Below are 6,740 nucleotides of genomic sequence, written 5' to 3'. Positions count from 1 at the left end.
CAATATATACCGTATTTCCCCATGTATAAGTAGCACCTTAATTTTGGGGCCCGAAATTTGAAAAAATATATAGGTACAAAGTTATTGTACTGGCTGCCTGGGCATGATATGAGTGTGATTGAGGACCGCGGTTGTTTATTTCCTTATTAAACGCTCTAAGTGGGCCACGGGTGGAAGCTCCATCTCGCTGACCTCAAATGCAGACTAATTGAGCCGTTAATCTGTCCTCCTATACCACTGTCCGAATAGTGAGATCGCAGGCCTGGAAGCCCGCTAAGGAGGTAAAATCTTGTTATTCTGGCAATATTGACCTGGGTCTATTTGGTCCATCTTAGCTTAGTCACTCCATATAGACTGAAGTGCTTTTATCTGATGTGGGCAGAACAAAGAATGAGGAGCCCTTGCATGAGTCTGTCTCTCAGCTAATGTGTGACCAATCTGCAGATTTTTCCTTTCTTTCAGGAAGCTACTCTGTTTTCCATTGAAGAGGAAACATAGAAAGTGACAGCAGATAAGAACTATTTTGCCCATATAGTCTGCCCAACCTTAAATAAGTTCCTTATACCCTGGGCTTATCTTATATCTAGCTTGCCTTATGCCTATCCCATGTTTGCTTAAACACTGTTACTGTATTAATCTCTACCGTTTCTGCTGCATTTACTACCCTTTCAATAAAATATTGATATTCTTTAAAACCTTAGTCTTAAGCTAGAGGGGCAATGTCCCTTGTAGGGCTGCAACTAATGATTATTTTCATAATCGATTAGTTGGCCGATTATTTTTTCGATTAATCGGGTAAAAAAAAACCAATATGCACATTTTTCGTTTATTTAAAATAAAAACTTATACCGTATTTGCTCGATTATAAGACGAGGTTTTTTCCAGAGCAAATGCTCTGAAAAATACCCCTCGTCTTATAATCGAGGTCGTCTTCTAATCAGACCTCATTCTGTTGGGGCCGTGCTGCTTACCGTGCTTTGGTCGCGAGCAGCGTCTGTGCTACTAGCAGCAGAACGGGAAGCTAGCACAGTCCTCACATAACTCTACCTCCCCCCTCCTTCCTGTGGGGGCGGGGCCAGAGAAGTTGCTCGCACAGCCGGGCCCCTGCATAATCTGCAGTTCAGGTAAGGGGTGGAGGGAGGGTTTGGGAGGCTGTAATCACACCAGGTTCCAGCATGTACTGTGTTAGCAGTTATATATATATATACCTCCAGAAATGCATTTTAACCCCCTATATGCCACTCAGCCCCATGATATGCCTTTTAACCCCCTATATGCCAGAGTGGCATATAGGGGTATAAGGCATATCATGGGGCAGAGGGGCATATAGGGGGTTAAAAGGCATATCATGGGGCACAGTGGCATATAGGAGGGTATAAGACATTTCTGGAGGCAGAGTGGCATATAGAGGGTTAAAAGGCACATCATGGGGCAGAGTGGCAAATAGGGGGGTATAAGGCATTTCTGGGGGCAGACTGGCAAGCCTGGGGGCAGATGTGCATAACGGGGGGGGCAGGTTGGCAAATAAAAGGAAATAAAAATATATTTTTCTCAGTCATAGCTTTTATTAAATATGAAAATTAGTTTACATGAATTAATATTTACTAGTAAAACTTTTTTCCTATAGGGTAGTCTTATATTCAGGCTTTTTGTTTTTTTCCTAAATTAATATTTTGATTTTGGGGGGCCGTCTTATAATCAGGGTCGTCTTATAATCGAGCAAATATGGTAAGTTACAATGGCATTTCACGATTTGCCTTCTTATTTTACTGACATAATAATTAAAGCTATATTTTAAGAACCCCAAAAATACCAAAAAAAGCTTTACTAGTAAATATTCATGTAAACTATTTTTGCCCAGTTATGCATATCTCACCCCCAGCTTGCCTCTCTGTCCCAGAAATGCCTTATACCCCTATATGCTACCCTGCCCCTATATATGCCTTATACCCTCCTATATGTCAGAGATGCCACTGTGCACCCTTATACCTTCTATATGCCACTCTGTCCCCTGATATGCCTTATACCCCCTATATGCCACTGTGCCCCCTGATATGCCTTATAGCCCCCTATATGCCTTTTACCCTTGATATGCCACAATGCCCCCTGATATGCATTTTACCCTTGATATGCCACCATGCCCCCTGATATGCCTTTTACCCCTATATGCCAGAGATGCCACTGTGCCCCATGATATGCCTTATAGCGCCTTCATGCCACTGTGCCCCCTGACACGCCTTATAGCCCCTTCATGCCACTGTCCCCCCCTGATACGCCTTATAGCCCCTTCATGCCACTGTCCCCCCTGATACGCCTTATAGCCCCTTTATGCCACTGTCCCCCGATACGCCTTATAGCCCCTTTATGCCATTGTCCCCCCCTGATACACCTTATAGCCCTTTTATGCCATTGTCCCCCCTGATACGCCTAATAGCCCCTTTATGCCACTGTACCCCATGATACGCCTTATAGCCCCTTTATGCCACTGTCCCCCCTGATACCACTTATAGCCCCTTTATGCCACTGTCCCCCCTGATACCACTGTGCCCCCTGATATGTCTTATGCCCCTCCGATATAAGAAAAACTGACATCGCTAAAATAGGTTTTTTATATTTATATTTATTAAATATAGACCAAAAAAATAAATACACAATACAATATAAATATATATAAATAAATGGACAATATCAACAATAATTCAAATATTACAGACATCAAAAAATAAAAAACACAAATTAAAGAATGCACATAATTAATGGATCCCGCAAAAATTATACCTGCCCCACCAAGGGTTAATATATCAACAGAAGAAACACAGGGTAAATGAGCATAAAAATAAAGATAATACTTACCCAGTGCTGCTTACTTGTCCTGTTTTTCTTCTGTTGATATATTAACCCCTGGTGGGGCAGGTGGAAGTTGCAGTACACAGTGCACATCGCGCACTAAAATCCAAACCCCCTGTAGCGCTGCACGGGACCTGGATCCTCTTCGGCAGCCGGTAGGGGTCTGTGCGATGCGCGCAGACAGCTGGTTCTCCCCTCCGCTTCCGTTGGGGCTTCCATGATGGTGTGAGATTTTTTTATGGTGGGAGGGTCATTTTCGCCCAAGTAAATGCTGAATTTTCGGTTTCGGTCCAGAATTTTCATTTCGGTGCATCCCTACTACTAAGCCAGACGCTGAAGTGGTAGGCCTACACAACATCAATGTTTGGCTTAGTATATAGTGATAGGGGTTATGCTGCACTATTGTCAATGTCTGGCTCAATGTATAGTGATAGGGATTACGCTGTACCACTGTCAATGTCTGCCTCAGTTTATAGTGATAGGTGTTATGCTGTACCCTCGTCAATGTCTGCTTCAGTATATAGTGATTGGTGTTATGCTGTACCACCGTCCTTGTCTGCCTCTGTTTATAGTGATAGGTGTTATGCTGTACCCTCGTCAATGTCTGCTTCAGTATATAGTGATTGGTGTTATGCTGTACCACTGTCAATGTCTGCCTCAGTATATTAAATAAATGTCACCGAGTACTATTTAGACATGTATTATAGTTATTTTGCAATATAAACAAGAACACACAACCAACTAATCATTCACCAAAAATAACAGGGCTACGTGTTCAAAGTTTTTTTTATTATACCAAATTACAAAGTGTTAAACAGAAGAGGAGCAATTCATTTAAAGGCAAGGGTTAAATGATACCTTGGATGGCCTAAGGCAGTGGAGGATGTTAGAAAGATGGGTACGGTGGGACCCCTGGTGGTAGGTCAAAGCAGTGCATGGCAGGAACTGTATATGGTAAATGGGTAACCCTACCTGACTTAACTCTTAGCTATCAGAACCATATGATTTCCTGACTTAGTTTTCAGTGCCTTGTAGACATGTATAAAATAGAGTTTATTATTTTAATGCTACTAAGTTTTGGATAAAGGTATGAAATGCCCCTTTATAAATGGAAGTACATAAAAAATGGCATTTGGTGAAATATGCACAACGTAATATTTCGTAAAAACCTGGCACTCCATGTGACAAAACCTTTTATTTTGAATGTTTACAGTGTCATAAAAACTCGCCTTCCTAAGACAGGAAATTAATATTTAAATCACTATGGAAAGAGCATGGAAAATAAACGATGCAAAAAAAAAAGCAAGGCACTGGAACAAGATCAGAAGATTAGAGGTCATAAATAGATCAAAAGAATGAGGGGGAAAAGGAGGAAAATATGTAAACATTTTGAGATGGTGTAAAAGTCAAATTCCAGACTAATTCTGTTTATTTTTAATTCTCTATTATTTTTTTGCATCAAATCTCCTTTCCCTGTTGCCATACAGCAAAGCTGAGGAGGTAGCATTCACCCACCACATCTTCCGTATGGTGTGTGAAAATAATTAAACTTTACACACTTAAGCCTCTCCTGTAAAAGCACACCTGTTATGGTTATCTAGATAGCTCAGATGATATTTTCTCTTTTGCCTTGAACATCAAAATCCAGTTAGCAGATGACTCCTTTCGTTGGACAAGCTTAAAATATATACAAATTATGGGGCTGAGTAAAAATAAATTTTTAACCCACATTCAGAGGCGTATCTACTGAAAATAGCGCCTATGGCAAGCACTGAAATTGTTCCTCTGTCCAAATATTTAAAATCCATCTTTTAGATCACTTTCACAAAAAAAAGGTACCCCTAATGGAATTCCATCGGTGCTGGAAAAAGTTAAGTAAATAAAGGGGTTTTTAACCCTTTACACACTGGGGTGCTAAGGGGTGTGAGGCGCTAAGTGAGGGGGTACACACACACATATATATATATGTATTTGCATACAATTTCAAATACACTGTTTTAGATACATATATGCTCATTGGCGCACTTACACAAACACTGGCACACACACAGAAACCCATAGAAATACCCATAGAAATACAGTGACACACACAAACTGGCTATACAAACACACACTTTACACATTCCTTACTAGTTGCTCTGTGCCAGTTTGATTTCTTTCTTCACACAGCTAGTGCAGATCCTGCAGGCTGCATGGAATCAGGATGTGACATCAATGAGGAGCCAAGACAGAAAGGAAGAGCCAAGGTCACCACGGTGGAACAGCGACTCCTTCATGCTTCCCAGTGGAACAGGTATAGGGCAGCAGGTGCTCAGTAGTATGCCTGCACCCTCTGCCTCAAAACTGTTCCGTACACAGCAGGAAAGCAGGGAAGGAGTCCCTGCTTCCCCCACAATGGTCTGCACCTGCACTGCAGCTCACACCCCGGCCTACAATGGTTTATTCCTCTCTGCTCCCCTTCTCAACTAACTAGCTTGCACCGAGGCCGCCCATGCTGAAAGCGTCCACAGACCTCAGATCATACAGAACATCTTGTCTGATTCTTATGTTGTGGCTGTGCCGAATCAGACGAGATGTTCGTTCCTGACAGTGACAGTTGAGCTCTTCAGTGTTTAGATGCTCAGTTGATGCTGTCACTGTCAGGATTAAGCGTTAGCCCAGCCGCTCACTGATGCCCCACCTTTCAAATGGCGCCTATGGCACAAGCCATAGGTGCTATACCTTACATATGCCTCTGCCCACATTCCTGGGTAAACCAGCCATAAATAGAGTATATTTTGCCCTGATATACTTTTTATGGCTTATCTCGACTTGACTCTCTCCTGTGCAGTCTATGCTAAATGTTGCTGCTGGGCTTATTTTCCTTGCATGCCACTCTTCTTCTGCTTCCCCACTTTGTGAAATCCACCACTGGCTCTCTATTACCTTAACCCCTTAACGTCCATTGCCGGGTCAGGCACGTCATGCAAAACAGTCAGTTAACGACCTATGACGTGCCTGACACGTCATGGCGTTAAATTTTTTCAGAAAGCAATCAAAGATTGCTTTCTTCATTCAGATGGTGTTGCTGTAATGCCTCGACATAGAGGCATTCAGCAACACAGAAAAAAAACGCCGGGGAGCGGTTAGATCGCTCCCCGGAGCGTTTATAATAGTTAATAAAAAAGACGGCGTTTCGTTTAAAAATGGCGGCGCCATGCCGCCGGTAAAATTGTTTAGGAAGCGATCGGCAATCGTTTCCTTCACTAAGTTGGTGTTACTGAAATGCCTCGATATCGAGGCATTTCAAGAACACCAACTTAGTGGAAAAAACGACCTTTGATCGTTTCTTAAGCTAAGTTTCTAGTGGCAGGGAGCCGCCATGCTTACCTTGCCTTCCAAGATGGCGCTGCCCTTCTCCTGGCAGTAGCCTCAGAAGCGATTACAAATCGCTTTCATCACTCAGGGGGCGTTGCTGGATGCTATCAGCATCCATTGATTGACACCCAAAGTCTAAAGATCACTCAGGAGAGTGATCTTGATTTGCTCAGTCAAAGGCAATGTGTATAAACATTGCCTTTGACCGGTAAAGATCTGCCTCCCTCCATCACTTGCTTTTAGTGAGGGAGAGAGACAGATCGTGAGAAAGCAGGTACACTTTGATAAAATCTTATCAAAAATAAACATTTACACAAAAGGCTCTTATAAGAGCCCCTCTTTTTCTTTTTAACCCCTTCCTTACTGTTGATCACTGCATAGGCAGTGATATTGCACATCAGCACTTTTTTGCTGTTTGTGCCCTTTTATTTTTTTCAGGTTTATTTTATATTGTTTTATTATTTTTAGCACCTTTTTTGGTTACTGTATTTTTTTTATATATATTTTATTTTATTTTTCATTTTACCGGCTAGGAG

This window comes from Sceloporus occidentalis, unplaced genomic scaffold (genome assembly GCF_023333645.1).
Source record: "Sceloporus occidentalis isolate IW3139 unplaced genomic scaffold, rSceOcc1.0.p SCAF_128, whole genome shotgun sequence".
NCBI classification, from domain to species: Eukaryota; Metazoa; Chordata; class Lepidosauria; order Squamata; family Phrynosomatidae; genus Sceloporus; species Sceloporus occidentalis.
The sequence above is the reverse complement of the archived record's forward strand: the minus strand, read 5'-3'. Positions refer to the sequence as shown.